The sequence below is a fragment of the Elephas maximus genome, chromosome 7 (assembly GCF_024166365.1).
Source record: "Elephas maximus indicus isolate mEleMax1 chromosome 7, mEleMax1 primary haplotype, whole genome shotgun sequence".
In the NCBI taxonomy this organism is placed as follows: domain Eukaryota; kingdom Metazoa; phylum Chordata; class Mammalia; order Proboscidea; family Elephantidae; genus Elephas; species Elephas maximus.
In genome coordinates this window covers 44,985,951-45,008,275 of record NC_064825.1, presented here as the reverse complement: position 1 = coordinate 45,008,275, position 22,325 = coordinate 44,985,951, and the positions used below count along the sequence as shown (strand labels likewise).

Sequence of the window (22,325 nt, the reverse complement as noted above, 5' to 3'; positions counted from 1 at the left end):
AAGGGAGGGGAGGAATCAGATAGATAGGAGAGAGTAGCACCCAGCAATATAGACAAAGTTACTATCTTGCTTGGTGATGACTGTTTTATCTGAGATTCCCAAGGGGCTTGTAGCCTGTGTGCTGGGTGGGTCGAGATTGCCCCTGAGAGTCAGGCCCTCATCCTGCGCTTGTGCTGTCTCAGAAGCCGTGGTCAGTTCCTCCGTTCCCAGTCCAAAGCCCAGCGCCAAGGTTCCCCGGCTGGGACACCACACTCCAGGCTCCAAAATCAGTCACTGCCTCCTGGTGACTTTTCCTCCTGTCAGCCGCGTTGCTGCGCTGCCTGCATGCACTGGCTGGGCTTCCCCCGAGGTCACTTCAGGGAGCTAGGGCTGCGTCCCGTGTTTGCGCCATCTCAGGACGCTGTGCTCAGCTCCCCTGCGCCCAATCCAAAGCCTGGTGCCAAGGATTTCTGTCTGGGACGCTGGCTCCAGGCTACAAAAACAGCCACTGCTTCCCGTGGTTGCTCGTTCTCTCGTTAGCCGCGTCAGTGTGCAGCTTGCTTGCGCTAGCTGAGTCTCTACAGAGGTTACCCCAGGGGGCTAGGGGTTAGGGCTGTGTCCCGTACCTGCCCCGCCTCAGCAAGCCGCAATCAGCCCCGCCACTTGGCACCAGGGAACCGCGAGGGCTGAAGGCTGTGGCAACGGATGCTGGCTCCAGAGGCAGTTGCTGCTTCAGGAAGCAGCTTTACGCTCACCTGCCACTCAGGTCAACTCTTTAGATCTGGGTTTGATGGTCATGGTTTGTAGATTGTCATGTATGTGATCAATTCACTTGTTTTTCTGAGTCTTTGTTGCAAGAGGGATCCGAGGTAGCTTCTACCTAGACAGCCATCTTGGCCTCGCCCCAACATACTTTCTATGGACCATGAAAAATAGATTCTAAAATTTGTATGGAAGAAAAAGGGATGAAAGATCATGAAGACATCTTAGAGAAGAACACTGGGTGAGGACCTGCTCTACCAGATACCAAGACCGATAACTAGACAGCGTGGAATTGGTGCAGAGATAGACCAACGGGCCAATGGAACATAACACACTGCCCAAATACAAACCCACACCTGTATGTGCACTTGATACACGACAGGTTTGGCACTGCCCAGCAGCAGAGAAAGGACATAGTTCTTAATAAAAGATGCTGGGACAATTGAGAAAAAAATATAGTTTCTTACGTCACAGTATAACAAAAATTAATTTCAAGTGGATTAAAGGTTTAAATGTAAAGGGCAAAACTATATAACTTTTAGAAGATGATAGAGTTGAGTAAAAGTAGTCCCTGATTTACAACAGGGTTTCCTTTCAACGACTCCACGAGTCCGTTGTGATGTAAGTCGAATACCCTTTTTGTTTTAAATTTTCATTCTTATTGCCTTTTATTATCAGTATCTTTATAAATCCAATCTTTGAACGTCTACAACTGAACATCAAAGAATAACATCAGCCAATTATGGGCTGCAACACTGTATATAGTACATATTACTAACAATAAGATGTAGAAAAACAAAAACAGGACAGTAGTAAGTGCGGTTCATTGTAACTCGAATGCATATGTTGTTAGTCAGGGACTACCTGTACCTTCATGACTTTAGATTAGGGAAGGACCTCTTAAACAAGACACAAGAAACCACTAATCATAAAGGAAAAGACTGATAAATTTGTCACCCTGGAAGAAATTTCCTTTATTAAAAGATTTTATAAAGAGAGTACAAAGGCAAGATATAGAGCGGAAGACCATAAGTGTTATGCAAATAACTGATAAAGTGCTTGTATTTATAATAAATAAAGAACTCCCACATATCAAAAGATACATAACCCCCCCCAAAAATGGGCAAAATACTTGAAACATCACTTCATGAAACACCAAATCAAAATGGCCAATTCACTTATAAAAAGTGTCAACTCATTTATCACATCAGAGAAATGCAAATTTAAACCACAATGATATACAACTACATACCCACCAAACTGACAAAAATTTAAAATATCAAGTATTGGTGAAGAAGTGGCACAACAAAAACGCTCATACACTGCTAGTGGACGTGTAAATCAATACAACCACTTTTAAAAAAGAATTTGGCATCATTTTCTAGTAAACCTGAAGGTATGCATAAACTTGAGCTAACAATTCATTTGGGATATATCCTAGAAAGATTTGTGCACATGTGGTTCAGGGTATATGTACAAGAATGTTCACGATAGCAGTTTTCATAATCAGTCAAAACTGGAAAAAAAACCCAGTGTCTATCATTAGTTGAATGGTTAACTTATCCTACAGTATATTTATACAATGAAATATCAAACAGCAAAGCAAATGAATGAATCACGTTGACATACAAAGTTTGGATGAATCTAGCAAACAATGCTAAGTGAAACAAAAAGCAATGACTACACTAAGATATTAGTGATAAAAATTGCAAAAATAAGCAAAATTAGGTTACGTTTTCAAGAGATATATTCACACATGATAAAACTATAAAGAAAAGAAATGAAATTTTTAGCTAGGATAGTGGTTACCTCTAGATGAAGGAGGGGGTTGTGATCTGGACTGGATACAGGTGGACTGCTGAAACTGGCAATATTCTATCTCCTGAGGTAGTAGGTGGTTATACTGGTGTTTATTTTGTAATTATTTTTAAAACTATATTTTTTTATAATCTATGCAATTTTATATACTTTATAATAAACATACTTTACTTTTCACCAAGTAAATAAGTTAAACCATATGATCTTTCCAACCCCAAAACCCAGTGCTGTCGAGTCAATTCCGACTCATACCGACCCCACAGGATGAAGTAGAACTGCCCTATAGAGTTTGATTTTCCCAGTAGATGCCCCCAAAACATAGATAAAACTTCACAAACTCATCTGATAAATTTTTTTTAGAAAATCAGGAATTGCAGAACATTTTCTTAACATGAAAATATGCACCTTAAACTATCAGCAAACAATATACAATTAATCTGAGTTATCTGTCAAAGAGGGGCAAGGAATAGAAGTTGGGGCTGTGAAGAAAATCAGGGATTATCCCTACCCTAAAGACACAGAGAGTTACTTTCCATCAGGATTGAAAAAAGGGAGCTGTTCAAGATTGCACTATTACTCAGACTTGTGCCCAACTTCCACGTTGCACCCTGGAGGCACACGACCATGAGTGGGGGACTGTTGCATGGGAGCTTACGGAGGCTGATCATTAAGCATCTCAGTCTTGGGAGCAATGGTGAGGATTCCGGAGCCAATCTTATGCTTAATACAAAAGACTGTTGTGAGAGTCATTTTGGTAACATACCTGGAAGAGCAATTCCAAAAAGTGGTCAGGAACCAGTACCTGACTGAGGCATTGTATAACAGAAGTAATAATGGCCAAGGTGGTCAGTGTAAACTGATGATCCGAGGTTCCCCTCACAACCACCGTACTATTTTGGCTGTACTGCAGTAAACCTCCAGACTTTGATATAACACAAGGGGATGGGGAGGGAGCCGGGTAAATTTAAATACACCTTCTCACTTATCGACTATCTTGTTATCTGACATTTTGCATTTACAATGGTAGTAAAAAATCTACTAACCAAAAATTTTGTGCATTAACGTGTGTCTGGCAGTAATGAATGCTGAGATGCAAGGTGAGACTAACATTGGCCTTGATGGTTAAGGTTGTGTCAACCTAACTGGGCCATGATTCTCAGTTGTTTGGTAGTTCTACAATGATGTAATCTGGCAGTTACATAACGATGTGATTTGGCAGTTATATAATGATGTAGTCATCCTCCATTTTGTTATATGATGTGGTCATCCTCCATTTTCACAAAATACTGATTTTTCATAATGACCTGGTCTTTGGAGCCTAACCAGATTGATAATTAAGGAGAGGGAATATTAGACTTGGCACAAACCTTGACATCTATGGATCTCTGAGCCATATTTTTAAAAATTTGTAAATATAAAGAATGAAACATTTCTTGTATTTCAAGTGCTGCAGAATAATTCATAAGTGGTCCATAAATAAATACTGCATATAAACTGATGAGAAAACTTACTGAAGGCCCCAAAAGATAAATGGACAAGGGAAAACTAAAGAGAAGATAAATTAAATAAACTAATGTTGAAAATCAATGATTCAAATTAAAACAAGTTAAAAAAAAAAAAATTCCATCTAGCAAATTAACAAAACTTATTCAAAATTAGAATATCTAATGCTGGCAATGGTAGGTTAAAACACAAACTTTCATATACACCTTTTGAGAAAGTACTTTGGTGATAGGTATAATGAATTTTTAAGACTGTTCTTGCCTCAATAACTCCGCTTGTATAATCTATCCTAAGAACATTAGTCAGAATACAAAGATTTATCTGTACTGTTATTTTATAAAACAAGAAAACTAGAAACAATCATAATGCCTAACACTAAAAAATGGATAAGTATGCTATATCATCTTCATGTGATGAAAAATCTTGAAACTAAATGACGTTCAGAGGTTTAATAATTTGTTAAAATGACTGTAATAATTTTAAATGAAAATAGAAAAAATATATCTACATACACATATGGAAACACTGGTGGCGTAGTGGTTAAGTGCTACAGCTACTAACCAAAGAGTGAGCAGTTCGAATCCGCCAGGCGCTCCTTGGAAACTCTATGGGGCACTTCTACTCTGGACTATTGGGTCGCTGTGATTCAGAATTGACTCTACAGCACTGGGTTTTTGGTTTATATACACATATAAGCATGTGGGTCATATAACCATAAAAAAAAAACCATAGTAATGTAAAAATAAGCAAAGGGAAAAAAATGCTATGAAATATACCAAGAAGTGACACTTGAGAATGAGGCTAAGAAGATCTTATATTTTCTAATTTTTCTTCACATTTAACAAATCATGTTAAAATAACAAAACATATTTTACTGCTATAAAGAGAAAAATAAAATGTATTCCACTGGGGGAAAAAAAAATGTCTCATATCCCAACATGCCTCTCCTCACCCCAAATACCAAATAATGGGTAATATTTTACAGCAAAGTAGGAAGATGCTGGGTCAGAAAAACTGGAAGTGTTGGGAGCAGTCCAGGAGTAGAAGTTTAGCCATGAAAGAGTGCTGAGAGGGGACAGCTATCTCTATGTTCAGAGTCTTCCTAGGATAACTCCTAAGGACAGGAGGATGCAGAGGTTGTAGGTGCTGCACTGACAGCAGGGTTCAGAGACAGAGATCATGAAGACCCACTGCTGTAGATATCAGTAACCCAGACAAAAAGACTGAGGAATATGATACCAGGGAGTCATTATCTGAGTAGCAGGACTGGGGACATTGGAAACAAAGACAAAGCTTCCCACTGAGCTAGATGAGAGATTTCGTCTAAGTACGATACTGAGCACAGCTGGAAGTGGTGTATAGTAGGTTAAGGTGCTAAGCATCCTTACTCCCACCCACAGTCACGCCTCTTACCCATCATCTGTGCAATGTCCAGTTTTGTCCACCCTGCCCTCTTGTGCCACCACATCTTTGCAACCTGGTGTATAATCCAGATGGCTATCAGACCAAAGAGCCCTTACATAAATGAAAATGCAAAAAGTGAAACTCACCAGTCAAAACCAAAGTATTCATTTGAGGTTTCCACCCACACGAACAGTGAAATCACAGAGAAGCCAAATGAAATAATCAGAAATGGGAAAAATAATCGCTCTCTCTGGGAAGAAAAAGGAAGCTAATTTAGCTCCATTTATCCATGCAATTTCATAACAAGCAATTTCTGTATCTACTTGTTAAAGGTCAATACCATTACGGTGCTTTGAATTACTTTCCCCAGGCTGGACTGGCCACTCTCTTATTCTCACCCTCCCTCCAACAAGAATCTTGTCTGTGCCTATTTATAGCATTTATTACACTGAACTGTACTTACATGTTTATGTTTCTATCTGCTGCTACACTGTTTCTTCTTTGGGAAAAAAAGGTAACTTCTCTTACATATCTCTGTATTGCCAATATCTGGCATAGTTCCTTGAATGCAGTTGACTCTCTATAATTACCTGTTGAAATTATCCACCTCTTCACCTGTCTACCTACCAAATATTTGTTTGGTGATTCATTTATTGAGTCAGTCATTCATCAGTTTATTTAGTCATTTATCTATCTACTGGTAGGGGGAAGGTGGATGTCAGGATTAAGGAATTTTTTTTTTTTTAGTAGCTATTTTGTGACATTAAAATACTAAGGACCTCACAAGCTACTTTTACTTTATTCAGTTTGTTTCTCATAATAGCCATATGAGTTAAGTATTGTTAATCTCATTTTGTAGAAAAAAGAACTAAGGCTCAGTGAGATAAAGCAACTGGATAAGGATGACACAGAGAAGAAATGTCAGGGCCAGAACTAGAACCCAGATTAGCGAGCCCAAAGCCAGGACGGAATACATGTTCAAACTGGGTCTTGAAGGCAACCACCCTACCACTGAAAAACATGTCACAAAGCACCCATGCTACAAGCTGGCCGAATTCTTCCAGGAAGGATAAGGGTTACGTTGCAATCCGAGTTAAAGAGTTCTAACATTCTCTTATTCTCTGTATCACATGAATAAGAAAATTTGACCTCTTTGGGGCACTGTTGTTAATTTGTTAAAAATGGATAGACTAATCCTTGTCTTATCTAAGGTATGATTATGGGGTTATTGTGAGGGTTACTGGAGCTAGTCAGTGGTGAAATTATATATTTTTTTCTATATGTTAATTTTCTCATTGTTGAGAACATACACAGAAAAACATACACCAATCCCACAGTTTCCACATGTACAATTTAGTGACACTGAATACACTCTCGGAGTTGTATAACCATTCTTACCCTCATTTTCTAAGTTGTTCCTCCCTCATTAACAAAAGCCCATTACCCCCTAAGGTTCCTATCTAATCTTTCAAGTTGCTGTTATTAATCTGATCCTATATACTTCTTAAAAGAGCATAATGCTCAAGACAGACGTTCTTTACTTTGTTGTTGTCGTTAGGTGCTGTCAAGTTGGTTACAACTCACAGCAACCCTATGCACAACACAACGAAACACTGCCCCGTCCTGAGCCATCCTTACAATGATTGTTATGCTTCAGCTCATTGTGGCAGCCACTGTGCCCATCCACCTCATTGAGGGTCTTCCTCTTTTCTGCTGACCCTGTATTCTACCAAGCATGATGTCTTTCTCCAGGGACTGATTTCTCCTGACAACCTGTCCAAAGTATGTGAGATGCAGTCTTGCCATCTTGCTCCTAAGAACCATTCTGGCTGTACTTCTAAGACAGATTTCTTCGTTCTTTTGGCAGTCCATGGTATATTCAATATTCTTCGCCAACACCACAATTCAAAGGCGTCAATTCTTCCATCTTCCTCATTCATCGTCCAGCTTTCACATGCGTATGATGCGATTGAAAATACCACGGCTTGGGTCAGGTGCACCTTAGTCTTCAAGGTGACATCTTTGCTCTTCAACACTTTGAAGAGGTCCTTTGCAGCAAACTTACCCAATGAAATTTGTCTTTTGATTTCTTGACTGCTGCTTCCATGGTTGTTGATTGTGGATCCAAGTAAAATGAAATCCTTGACAACTTCAATCTTTTCTCCATTCATCACGATGTTGCTCATTGGTCCAGTCGTGAGGATTTTTGTTTTATGTTCAGGTACAATTCATACTGAAGGCTGCAGTCTTTGATCTCCATTAGTAAGTGCTTCAGTCGTCTTCACTTTCAGGCAGCAAGGTTGTGTCATCTGCATAACACAGGTTGTTAATGAGTCTTCCTGCAACCCTGATGCTCCGTTCTTCATATAGTCCAGCTTCTCGGATTATTCATTCAGCATACAGATTGAAGAGGTACAGTGAAAGAATACAACCCTGACACACACCTTTCCTCACTTTAAACCAATCAGTATCCCCTTGTTCTGTCTGAACAACTGCCTCTTGATCTATGTAAAGGCTCCTCATGAGCACAATTAAGTGTTCTGGAATTCCCATTCTTTGCAACGTTATCCATAGTTTGTTATGATCCACACAGTCGAATGCCTTTGCATAGTCAATAAAACACAGGTAAACATTTCTCTGATATTCTCTGCTTTCAGCAAGTATCCATCTCACATCAGCAATGATATCCCTGGTTCCATGTCGTCTTCTGAAGTCAGTCTGAATTTCTGGCAGTTCCCTGTCGATATACTGCTGCAGCCGTTTTTGAATGATCTTCAGTAAAATTTTGCTTGTGTGTGATATTAATGATATTCGTCCATAATTTCCACATTTGGTTGGATCACCTTTCCTGGGAATAGGCATAAATATGGATCTCTTGCAGTCAGTTGGCCAGGAAGCTGTCCTCCGTATTTCTTGGCATAGGCAAGTGAGCACCTCCAGTGCTGCATCTGTTTGTTGAAACATCTCAATTGATATTCCATCAATTCCTGGAGCCTTGTTTTTCGCCAATGCCTTCAGAGCAGCTTGAACTTCTTCCTTCAGTTCCATTGGGTCCTGATCATATGCCACCTTTTGAAATGGTTGAACATGGACTACTTCGTTTTGGTATAATGACTCTGTGTATTCCTCCCATCTTCTTTTCAAGCTTCCTGTGTCATTGAATATTCTCCCCATAGACTCCTTCCCCATTGCTACTCGAGGCTTGAATTTTTTCTTCAGTTCTTTCAGCTTGAGAAACACTGAGTGTGTTTTTCCCTTTTGGTTTTCCATCTTCAGCTCTTGGGACATGTCATTAAAATACTTTACTCTTTCTTCTCGAGACGCCCTTTGAAATCTTCTGTACAGTTCTTTTACTTCATCAATTCTTCCTTTTGCTTTAGCTGTTCAACGTGTGAGAGCAAGTTTCAGAGTCTCCTCTGACATCCATCTTGGTCTTTTCTTTCTTTCCTGTCTTTCCAATGGCCTCTTGCTTTCCTGTATAATGTCCTTGATGTCATTCCATGACTTGTCTGGTCTTCAGTCAGTAGTGTTCAATGCATCAAATCTATTCTTCAGATGGTCTCTAAATTCAGGTGGGATACACTCAAGGTCATATTTCGGCTCTCGTGGACTTGCTCTGATTTTCTTCAGTTTCAGCTTGAACTTGCATATCAACAATTGACAGTCTGCTCCACAGTTGGCCCCTGGCCTTGTTCTGACTGATGATATCGAGCTTTTCCATTGTCTCTTTCCACAGATGTAGTCAATTTGATATGTGTGTGTTCCATCTGGCGAGGTCCATGTGTACAGTCGCCGTTTATGTTGGTGAAAGAAGGTATTTGCAATGAAAAAGTTGTTCGTCTGGCAAAATTCTATCATTCGATCTCTGGCTTTTTCTATCACCAAGGCCATATTTTCCAACTACTGATCCTTCTTCATTGCCAACTCTCGCATTCCAGTCGCCAGTAATTATCAATGGATCTTGATTGCATGTTTGATCAACTTCAGACTGAAGCAGCTGATGAAAATCTTCTATTTCTTCATCTTTGGCCCTAGTGGTTGGTGTGTAAATTTGAATAATAGTCGTAGTAACTGGTCTTCCTTGTAGGTGTATGGATATTATCCTATCATGGACAGTGTTGTGCTTTAGGACAGATCTTGAAACGTTCTTTTTGACAATGAATGCAACACCACTCCTCTTCAAGTTGTCATTCCCAGCATAGTAGACTATATGCTTCTCCAATTCAAAATGGCCGATAGCCAGTCCATCTCAGCTCACTTATGCCTAGGATATCGATGCATATGCACTTCACTTTTGACGATTTCCAATATTCCTAGGCTCATACTTCATACATTCCAGGTTCCCATTATTAATGGATGTTTGCAGCTGTTTCTTCTTATTTTGAATCGTGCCCCATCAGGAAATGAAGTTCCCCAAAGCTTTATTCCATCCACGTCATTAAGGTTGACTCTACTTTGAGGAGGCAGCTCTTCCCCAGTCGTCTTTTGAGTGCCTTCCAACCTGAGGTGCTCAACTTTCAGCACTATGTCAGACAGTGTTCTGCTGCTATTCATAAGGTGTTTACTGGCTAATGCTTTCCAGAAGTAGACTGCCGGATCCTTCTTCCTAGTCTGTCTTAGTCTGGAAGCTCAGCTGAAACCTGCCCTCCATGGGTGACCCTATTGGTACCTGAATATCGGTAGCATAGCTTCCAGCATCACAGCAACACGCAAGCCCCCACAGTACGACAAACTAGCTTTACTAGTTATGCTAAACTATTGCTCTTTTTAAGATGACTTCAGGGGATACTTTTGGTTTAAGCTTTAGAGATTATCTTAGGGAAATAGATTCAGGGGTTCATCCACCCTCCATGGCTCCAGAAAGTCTAGAGTCCATGAGAATTTGAAATTCTGTTCTGTGTTTTCCCCCTTTTGATCAGGATTCTCCTATGGAATCTTTGATGAAAATATTCAGTAGTGAGAGCTGAGCACCATCAGTTCTTCTGGCCTCATGGCAAAAGAAGGCAGTTGTTCATGGAAGCGATTAGCCACACATTCCATATCCTCCTCCAGTTCCTGATATTCCTTCTTCCTGTGTTGCTCCAGGTGAATAGAGACTAATTGTTGTGCCTTGGATGTCCGCTTGGAAGCTCTTAAGACCCCATGCACACCCAAAAAACTAAGAGGTAGAACAGAACCACTAAACACATTATTAGGCCTATTAATTGGGATGTCCCAAGAAACCAGGACCCTAAACCTCCAAATCAAAGAACCAAATGCCATGCGGTGTTTGGTTGTACATAAGCAGCCTCAGTAGCTACTTTTACAGGTGTACAACTTTTTGACAGCCATCATCATAACCAGCTGTGCAACCCTACCCTTAATCAATGTGATTTTTCCATCATCATGTACCCCCTTCCCCCCCATCCCTGGTAACCACTAATAAACTTTAGTCTTTATACACTTCCCTTTTATTGTCTTTTTAAATAAGTGAGATCATACAATATTTGTCCTTCTATAATTCCCTTATTTCGCTCAACCTAACGTCTTCAAGCTCCATCCATTCTGTATCATGTATCAAGACTTCATTTCACCTACTGGGTGAGTAGTATTCCATTGTATGTATATATCACATTTTGTTTATCCGTTCATCTGATGATGGGCATTTAGGTTGTTTCCACCTTCTGGCTATTATGACTAATACTGCAATGAATACTGGTGTACAAGTATATCTGAGTCTCTGCTTTCAAGTCTTTTGGGCATATATCTAGAAGTTGAATTGCTGGGTCATATTGTAGTTCTGGAAACCCTGGTGGTGTAGTGGTTAAGTGCTATGGCTGCTAACCAAAGGGTCAGCAGTTTGAATCCGCCAGGCACTCCTTGGGAAATCTATGGAGCAGTTCTACTGTGTCCTATAGGGTTGCTGAGTCAGAATCAACTTGACGGCACTGGACAATGGATAGTTCTATTTTTACTTTTGTGAGGAATCCCCACACTGTTTTCCACAAGAGCTCTACCATTCCACTTTCCCACCAGCAATGGGTAGGTGTTCCAACTTCCCCACATCCTTGCCAACATTTGTTCTTTTTCTTTTTTAAAATCTTAGCTATCCTAATGGGAGTCGAGTAGTATCTCACTGTGGTTTTGATTTGCATCTCTCTGATGGCTAATGATACTGAGCGTCTTTTCATGTGTTCAGTAGTCATTTGAATGTCCTCTTTGGTGAAATGTCTATTCAAGTCCTTTAGCCATTTTATGATTGGGTTGTCTTTTTGGTGCTAAGTTGTTGAATCTTTATATATGTATTGGTTATTAGATTCTTGTTGGACTTATGGTTTTCAAAGATATTCTCCAGCCAGAGCTTGTCTTCTCACTTTTTTGGTAAAATCTTTTGATGAGTAAACATTTTTAATTTTCATGAGGTCTCATTTGTCTTTTGCTGTTTGTGCTTTTGTTATTACATTGGATAATCCATTGTTGAAAGCTATACCTGACAGTGTAACCAGTACTTCTTGTTCTAAGAATTTTAGGGTTTTAGTTTACACGTTTAGGTCTTTAATCTACTTTGTATTTGTTTTTGAGTATGGCGTGAGGTATGGATCTCGTTTCATTATTCTCCATGTGGAAATCCAATTTTATCAGCATCATGTATTGAAGAGACTCCTTCTTCCCGAACGAATGGACTTAGCACCCTTGTCAAATATCAGTTGACCATAGATGTGTGGGTTTATTTCTGGACTCTCAATTCTATTTCATTGGTCTATATGTCTATGGTTATACCAGTACTAGGGTGTTTTGATTACAGCTGTACAGAATATTTTAAAATCAGGAAGTGTGAGTCCTCCTACTTTGTTCTCTCTCAACATTGTTTTACCTATTCAGGACCTCTTGCCATTCCATATAAAGTTAAGGATTGGTTCTTCTATTTCTGTAAAGAAAGCTGTTGAAATTTTGATCAAGATTGTGTTGAATCTACAGATTGCTTTGTATAATACCAACATCTCAACAATATTCTTTCAATCCATGAACATGGAACATTTTTCCATTTAAGTATTCTCTAATCTCTTTCAGTAGTGTCCTATACATTGTATAAGTCCTTCATGCCTCTGGTTAGATTTATTCCTACGTATTCTATTCTCTTAGGTGCTATTGTAAATGGAATTGTTTCCCTAACTTCCCTGTCAGGTTTCTTATTGCTCATATATAGAAACCCAACTGATTTTTTAAATTGTGCTTTAGGTGAAAGTTTACAGCTCAAGGTAATTTCTCATACAAAAGTTTATACACATATTTTGTGACATTAGTTGCAATCCCTACAACGTGACAGCATACTCCCCATTAACACCCAGGGTTCCCTGTGTCCATTCAACCAGTTCCTGTCCCTTCCTGCCTTGCATGTTGCCTCTCAAGGGAGTCGCCCGTTTGTTCTCATCTATCTGACTGAACTAAGAAGTACACTCCTCATGTGTATTCTTTTTTGTTCTATAATCCTGTCTAATCTTTGTCTGAAGAGTGGGCTTCAGGAATGGTTTCAGTTCTGGGTTAACAGAGCATCTGAAGGCCATAGTTTCAGGGGTTCTGCCAGTCTCTGTTAGACCAGTAAGTCTGTTCTTTTTATGTGAATTTCAGTTCTGCTTCACTTTTCTCCCACTCTGTCCAGGACTCTCTGTTGTGTTCTCCATCAGGGTGGTCATTGGTGGTAGCCAGACACCATCTAGTTCTTCTGGTCTCAGGCTGGGGGAATCTCTGGTTTATGTGGTCCTTTAGTCTCTTGGGCTAATATTTTTTTGTGTGTCTTTGATTTTCTTCATTAACCTTTGTTCCAAGTGGGATGGGACCAACTGATGCATCTTAGGTGGCCACTCCCAAGCTTTTAAAACCCTGAATGCCACTCACCAAGGTGGGATGCAGAACATTTTAATTTTGTTATGCCTATTAACCTAGATGTCCCCCAAAACTATGGTCTCCAGGCCCCAACACCAGCTACTCTGTGCCTCAAAGTGTTTGGATGTGTCCAAGAAACTTTTTAGCTTTTCTTCTGGTCCAGTTGTGCTGACTTCGTCTGTATTGTACATTGTCCTTCCCTTCACCAAAGTTGACCCTTTTCTACTATCTAGTGAATTTCCCTCTCTCCAACCCCCACCACCTTCGTAACCATCGAAGAATTTTTTTTGTTTAAACCTTTCCTTGAGTTCTTACAATAGTGGTCTCATATTTGTTCTTTTGTGACTAAATTTACTCAGCATAATGCCCTCCATATTCATCCATGTTGTAAGATGTTTCACGGATTCAACATTGTTCTTTATCATTGTGTAGTATTCCACCATGTGTATGTACCATAATTTGTCCGTTCATCTGTTTATGGGCACCTAGGTTGTTTCCATCTTTTTGGTACCATGAACAATGCTTCAATGAACATAAGTGGGCATATGTCTATTTGTGTGATGGCTCTTATTTCTCTAGGATATACTCCTAGGAGTGGGATTGCTGGATCATATGGTATTTCTATTTCTAGTTTTTTTTTTTTTTAAATTTTTATTGTGCTTTAACTGAAACTTTACAAATCAAGTCAGTCTCTCATACAAAAAATATGAAACGCTTCACAAATTTGTGTGTCATACTTGCGCAGGGGCCAAACTAATCTCTGTATCGTTTCAATTTTAGTGTATGTGCTACCGAAGTGAGCACTATTTCTACCTTTTTAAGGAACCACCAAATTGTTTTCTATACTGGCTGTACCATTTACATTCCCACCACCGTAAGTGTTCCAATCTCTCCACAACCTCTCCAACAATTATTAGTGTTTTTTGGATTAGTGTCACCCTTGCTGGGGTGAAATGGTATCTCATTGTAGTTCTGATTTGCATTTCTCTAGTGGCTAATAATCACGTGCATTTCCTCATGGTCTGTTAGCTTCCTGAATGTCTCCTTTGGTAAAGTGTCTGTTCATACCCTTTGCCCATTTTTTAATTGGATTATTGGTCTTTTTGTTGAGGTGTTGCAGTTATTTTGTAGATTTTAGAGATTAAATCCTTACTAGATATGTTATAGTCAAAATTTTTCCCCAGTCTGCAGGGTTTTTTTTTTTTTTTCACTCTTTTGGTGAAATCTTTTGATAAACTTGTGTTTCACTTTTAGGAGATCCCAGTTATTGAGTTTCTACTGTGCTGTTTGTGCATTGTTATGACTTGTATACTGCTTATGCCATGCATTAGGGCCCCCAGACTTTTCCTTTTTTCTTTCATATTTATCATTATAGGTTTTATTTTTAGGTCTTTCATCCATTTTGAGTTATTTTTGTGTGTGGTGTGAGGTACGGGTCCTTTTTTTTTTTTTGCAGATGAAAATCCAGTTATGCCAGCACCACTTATTAAACAGAATGTCTTTTCCCCATTTAACGGACTTTGAGCCTTTGTCAAACATCATGTGACTGTAGGTGGATGGATTAATATCTGTTCTCAATTCTGTTACACTGGTCTATGTACCTGTTGTACCAGTACTAGGCTGTTTTGACTACCATGGTGGTATAACAGGTTCTAAAATCTGGTAGTGTGAGGTCTCCCACTTTGTTGTTCTTCAGTAATGCTTTACTTATTCAGGATCTCTTACCTTTCCATATGAAGTTGGTGATTTGTTTTTCCATCTTGTTAAAAAATGCCACTGAAATCTGGATCCGGATCTGTTGATCGCTTGGGGTGGAACTGACATTTTCACAATGTTGAATCTTCTCATCCGTTAGCATGGTATGTTTTTCCACTTATGTCTTTTGGATTTTTACAGTTTGCATTTTTCTTTGCATACTTCTTTTACATCTGTGGTTAGACTTAATCCTAAATGTGTTATCTTCTTGTGGGCTATTGTAAATGGTATTGATTTGGAGATTTCCTTTCAAAGTTTGTCTTTGGAAACTCAACTGATTTTTCTTTGTTGACCCTGTACTCTACAACTTTGCTAAATACCTTTATTAGCTCTAGAAGTTTTCTGGTGGATTCTCTAGGATTTTCTATACATAGGATAACATCATCTGTGAACAGAAATAATTTTACTTCTTTTCCAATCTGGATACCTTTTGTTTCTTTTGCTCTGCCTAGGACTTGTAATAGCATATTGAATAGAAGTGGTGAGAGCGGGCACCCTTTTCTTCCTCCTGATTTCAAGGAGAAAGCTCTCGGTCTTTCTACATTAAGTATAATATTGGTTGTTGGCATTTCATCTACGCCCTAAATCACATTGAGGAATTTACATTCTATTCCAATTTCTTGAGAGTTTTCATCAAGAAACAGTATTGGATTTTATCAACTGCTTTTTCTGCATCCATAAAGATGATCATGTGGTTCTTTTCCTTTGTTTTATTAATGTCATGTACTATGTTCATTGATTTTCTAATGCTGGACCATCCATGGATTCCTGGAATAAATCTCATTTGGTCATGGTATACAACTCTTTTTATATGCTACTGGATTCTGTTTGCTAGTATTTTGTTGAGGATTTTTGCATCTATATAGAGATATTGGCCTGTAGTTTCCTTTTCTTGTGATGTCTTTGTCTGGTTTTGGTAGTAGTGCTATGTTTGCTTCACAGAATGAATTAGGGAGTATTCCTCCCTTCTCTATCTTTTGGAAGAGTTTAAACAGTATTGGTGTCAATTCTTCTCTACATATTTGGTAGAATTTCCCAGGGAAGCCATCTGGTCCAGGATTTTGTTTGTTGTTGGAAGGTTTTTGATCACTGATTCAATCTCTTTAATTGTTAGAGAATTTCTATTTCTCCTAGAGTCAGTTTGGGTACACAGTGTGCTTCTAAAGAGTTTGTCCATTTCATCTAGGTTATCTAATTTGTTGCCATAAGTTGTTCATAACATTTTACCATATGAAGTCATAATTTGAATTCAGGCAGTCTTTCTCCAGAATACAAGATCTTAACTCTTATGCTATATTCCTTTCCTTGAGCAGGAAGGGACACTGAGAATCATCTAGTTTAATTTCCTTGTTGTAAAGAGGCTTAGAGATGTCACATAACAAGCGCAAGGTCAAAGTTGGAAATAGGACCCATATGCACCCCCATTTGGTCCAGGGATTTCTGCATTATAACACACTGCCTCAAATGTCACCTTTCCCATGAAGTCTCCCTTTACTTCCCCCCATGTCCTTCTTTATAGCTTTCACGTGGCTACTGCATCCCTAATTAATAAATATTGGTCAAATCTATCCACTCTCTCCATCTTTACCACCAACTCTAATCCAGGGCATCATCATCTCTTATCTGGAATATTGCTATTGCCTTCTCTTTATCTTCTTTCTGGTCTGCCTGCATTACTTTTGTCCTTTCCAATCTAACATCCACAAAATAGGTACTCTTTCCAAAGTACAGCTCGGACTACATCAACAGCTTAAACCCTATAGGGCAGAGTAAAAATGTCCCAGGATTTCCTAGGCTGAAATCTTTACAGGTACAGACTGCCACATCTTTCTCCCATGGAGCAGCTGATGGGTTCAAACAACGAACCTTTCAGTTAGCAGCCAAGTGCCAAACCACTGCACCACCAGGACTCCTCAGTAGACACTAGTCAGACCAGTAATAAAGGAGTGCCTTGTTTCCAACCTGCTATTTTTTTCGTATGAGCATAACTCCTTTGGGAAACTCATAGTGATGACAGAATTAAAGACTCAGGTATTCCTAGGCAAAAAGATCTAACTGCACACAAACCTCACTCTTTCTTCAAGGTTCACTGAATAATAAATGCAAAAGTAGATGAATGAATGAATGACATAAAAGAGGTAGTAAGGAAAAAGAAAAGTGAAAGGAAAAAAGAAAGCAAGTACATGTTTCAGTAAGGTTTTCTTTGGATCCAGAATTGGAACAGTCTTTTGAGGGAGGAACTAGAGCCCTAGCATCCCCAGTCCTCCAGACTCTAATAAGCCCTCTTGGTGTCAGAGGCCATCCCAAGTTCCCCACATCTGAGAAAGTGTTGTCGAGCTTCTTCCCATATCTCTGTACCAAACTGCAGCAACAGGATCCTAATTTATATTTTTCCCAGTCTTTCGGCTTCCATTCACAGCTGTAGCAACCAGTAATGAAGGTGACATAGCAACGGTGGTTGAGGAAATGTGAGATCCATGGGCGAAACGTTTTCTGGCTTCTCGTCTTTTCACTCCTGGGCTCAGCTGCGTTCTTAAGCATGATTCACTCTTTTCCTGGAAGGATAAATAAAACAATCAGGATATAGTGCAGCTCCCTTAAATACGCTCACCCTATTCCACCATTCAACAGGATTCTATGGAAAGAGATGGATAAATAATGTTTATAATCAAAGACAATGCATTAGATCGGGGCAGAGGAATAGAGCTTTATCCTATCTTTCCCACTAACTTGTTGAGTGTTTATGGCAGCAATCTAGATCTAGGTTTCTCTCCATTCTAGGTTTAGGTTTCTTGCCTCTAAAATGGGATCACGGCTAACAGCACTCTTTGACAAGATGGAAAAACTAATCACAAACTTTATATGGAAAGGAAATAGGCCCCAAATAAGCAAAGCATTACAGAAGAAAAAGAACAAAGCAGGAGGCCTCACACTACCTGATCTCAGAACCTATGGTGGTCAAAACACCCTGGTACTGGTACAACAACAGACACATAGACTAATGGAACAGAACGGAGAACCCAGACATAAATCCACTCACCTACAGTTAGCTGATTTTTGACAAAGGACCAGAGTCCATTCAATGAGGAAAATGCAGTCTTTAACAAATAGTGCTGGCAAAAGTGGATGTCCACCCACAAAAAATTAAACAGGACCCATACCTCACACCACACATAAAAACTAGCTCAAAATGATCCAAAGACGTAAATATAAAACCTACAACTATAAAGATTATGGAAGAAAAAATACTGACAAAGCTAGGGGCCCTAATACATGGCATACATGCAATATAAGCCATAACTAACAATGCACATACACCAGAAGATAAACTAGGTAACTGGGAGCTCTAAAAAATTAAAGATTTATCCTCAACGAAAGATTTCACCAAAAGAGTAAAAACAGACCGGGAAAAAATTTTGGTTATGACATATCTCACAACACTGTACTCTCTAAAATCTATAGAGTATTTTAACACTTCAATAACAAAAACACAAATAATTCAATTTAAACATGGGAAAAGCTTACAAACAGACACTTCACCAAAAAAGAAATTTAGGCAGCTAACAAACACATGAGGAAATGCTCCAGATGATTAGCCATTAGAGAAATGCAAAAAAAAAAAAAAAAAATTACAATGGGATACCATCTCACCCCAACATTACTGGCACTAAAGAAAAAACAAACAAACAGTAACAAATGTTGGAGAGGGTGCAGGGAGACTGGAACTCTTACGCATTGGTGGCAGGAATGTAAAATTGTACAACCAGTATGGAAAATATATGGTGCTTCCTTTAAAAGCTAGAAATAGAGATACCATATGATCCAGCAATCCCACTCCTTGAAATATATCCTAGAGAAGTAAAAGGCGTCACACAAACAGACATACGCACACCATGTTCACTGCAGCATTATTCACAATAGCAAAAAGACGGAAACAACCTAAGTGCCCATCAACAGATGAATGGTTAAATAAATTATGGTACATACACACAATGGAATACTATGCAATGATAAAGAACAACGATGAATCTGCAAAGCATCTCACGATATGGATGAATCCAGAGGGCATTATGCAGAGCGGAATAAGTCAATCACAAAAGAACAAATATTGTATGCTACCACTATTATAAAAACCCAAAACAAGGTTTATACACAGGAAAAAAAACAATCTTTGATGGTTATGAAGGAGGGCTGGGGTGGGAAGGGAAATCACTAACTAGACAGTTAAGACAAGTTAACTTTGGTGAAGGTAAAGACAACACACAATATAGGAAAAGGCAGCACAACTTGACCAAAGAAAAGTCACAGAAGCTTCCTAGACACATCCAAACACCTTGAGAGACTGAGTATCTGGGGCTGAGGGCCACAGACCATGATCTCATCTAGGTCAACTGGCATAACATAGTTCATAAAGAAAATGTTCTACATTCTATTTTGGTGAGTAGTATCTGGGGTTTTAAAAGCTTGTGAGCAGACATCTAAGACACATTTATGGGTCTCATCCCGTTTGGAGCAAAGAGGAATAAAGGAAACCAAAGACACAATGAAAATAGTAGTCCAAAGGACTAACGGACCACATGAACCACAGCCTCCAGCAGCCTGAGACCAGAAGAACTAGATGCTACACAGCTACCACCACTGACTGCTCTGACAGGGATCATAATAATAGGGTCCCACACAGAGCGGGAGGAAAATGCAGAAAGTAATTCAAATTCACCAAAAAAAAAAGACCACACTTACTAGTCTGACAGAGACTGGAGGAACCCCTGAGACTATGGACCCCCGGAAACTCTGCTAACTCAGAACTGAAGCCAGTCCCAAAGTCCACCTTTCACTTAAAGATTACACAGGCCTATAAAACAAACAAGACATGTGAGGACCATGCTTCCTAGTTCATCAAGTACACTAGACTAAATGAGTAACACCTGTCGAAAAGCAAAGACAAGATGCAAAGAAGGGACAGGAAAACCGGACAAATGGACATGGAGTTCCCACGGTGGAAACAGAAAGGGGGAGAGTGATGACACACTGCAGGGATGGCAACCAAGGTCACAAAACAATTTGGGTATAAATTTTTGAGTGAAAAACTAATTTGAGCTATATATTTTCACCTAAAGCACAATAAAATTTAAAAATAATAATAATAAAATGGGACCAGAGTCCCTGTCCTAGACAACAAATAGATACTGAAGCATCAATGAGATAATATACATGAATGGGCTTTGCAAACTGTAATATGCTTTTGAAATAAGTTAGAGACAAAAGTGAGGTACATGAAAAATACAACCCTTAACTAATAAATGATTCAGTCACATAGATGCCTTTCCTTTTTCTCCTCTCCCACATGGAATAAACTAGAGTTGAACTCAATTATCAATGACAGAGCACTGAAAACAGCAATAGGTCAAATAAGACAGCTTATTTTTTCTTTTCCAAAAAAGAAAGAAAAAAGTTCAGAGGTAAAGAACAAGGTATGTGGTATGTGGCATCACAATATCATTAGGGATCCAGACATCTTCTAGCTTGCTGTTCCAACGTTCTCAGCACAGGGTTTCCTCGTCTGGGCCCAAAAATCGCTGCTCAAGCTATAACCACCATCCCAAAATCTAGCCAGCAGGCAGGAGGAAGGAATTCAGAAGGAAGCTTCTGTTATTTTAAGGACATTTACATAAGTTTGACTTGACATGTCACTACCAGACATGGGTTCTCTTACTATTTAAAAAAAAAAGGTAAAGGAAAAACCAGTATTGAGGAAAATCTAGCAGTCTTTATTGCATTTTCTCACCCCACTGTGATAGTAAAAAGCTGTGCTCATACCACAGAACCTTTCACAGAATGTGTTCATTCAGCAGGGGAAGGGAGGTGGCAGGGAGAAAGTGTTTAAAAACAAATAAAAATCCTATGAAGGATCTTATCCCAGGCAATACTCTCCTTCTGAAAACTTTGTGATGCTCTGATCTGTTTGTTTCGTGAAAGGCACTCTGGAGTTGTGTTTAAGAGTGTATGGTAAAACTCCCACTTCTGGCCAAATGGCATAATGGGATAGGAGTTACCCTCCCATTTTAAGGGACTAAAAAACTGGGGAAAAAAGCATGAAACGATAGTTTTCCAGACACTGGACAATAGGCAGTGAGGGAGAGTGACTCCTGAAAGAAGAGAAACAAAGAAAATGAGTCTATGAATGCTTCACTTACAACCTGAATAGAGTTTCCAGGATGCAGCAGCAGGAGGGGCAGTGTAGGTACAGCCTGGTAGTCTCCCTGAACTGAAGAGATTGAAATTGCAGTTTGGGGAGGTAACGGTTCCTCCTACTCCTGAGTCTCCAGCTGAATATGATGCAGTCATGCAAAGAAATTAACTGAGGTTGGTGAAAGAACCACACAAAAGGAGATCACGAAAAAATTTCTAGGGCTCACACAGGACTAGGAATAGTTGGTGTTTCCACCAACCAGAGCAAAAAAACCCTGTATGGGGGAATTCAACACAGTACTCAGTAGAGTACTGCCTTAGTTAGTACGCTTATATTAAAGGCTGCTCTGATCTGGCCTAATGTCATGGATTGAATTGTGTCCCCCCAAAATATGCGTCAACTTGGTTATGTCATGATTCCCAGTACTATATGATTGTCTACCACTTTGTCATCTCATGTGATTACCCTGTGTGTCGGAAATCCTATCACTATGATGTATTGAGATGAACTAGCGGCAGTGATATTGATGAGATCTACAAGATTAGATAGTGTCTTGAGCCAATCTCTTCTGGGATATAAAAGAAAGAAGCAAGCAAAGACACATGGGGACCTCATATGACAAAGAATGGGGAGCAGGAGTGTGCATTCATAGGACCTGAGGTCCCTGCGCTGAGAAGCTCCTCGACCAGGGGAAGACTGATGACAAGGACCTTCCTCCAGAGCTGACAGAGAAAGCCTTCCCCTGGAGCTGATGCCCCAAATTTGGACCTGCAGCCTACTAGACTGTCAGATTATAGCAACACTAGATCACTAAGACACCTAACGAAGCTTAATGGTAAGCTTTAAAAGAATCAAAATATTTCTAAGCAACTTAGCAGTGATCTAGAACAAAGATCAAGAATATTTTGAGAAAGGCAATGCCAACATGGCACTATAGAGAGAAGCACCATGCTCTCCCTCTGCAGCAAAGACCCAGAAAACTAAGTAAAACAGATACAAACATCAATCCTGGTACCCTAAGTACCAGATGAAGGCATAGAAGAACTTGATC

General features: G+C 39.4%; 1 protein-coding gene and 1 non-coding gene across 2 annotated transcripts in view; both read right to left on the bottom strand.

Moving 5' to 3' along the window:
• The window catches only part of LOC126078952 (glycerophosphodiester phosphodiesterase domain-containing protein 4-like), a 144,297-nt gene that overhangs the window by 95,485 nt on the left and 26,487 nt on the right, over nucleotides 1-22,325 (bottom strand). The gene's annotated exons all lie outside the window — the stretch shown is intronic.
• On the bottom strand, nucleotides 14,030-14,133 carry LOC126081316 (U6 spliceosomal RNA). Its single transcript, XR_007518362.1, has one exon. It is a non-coding gene; the product is annotated as a U6 spliceosomal RNA (small nuclear RNA).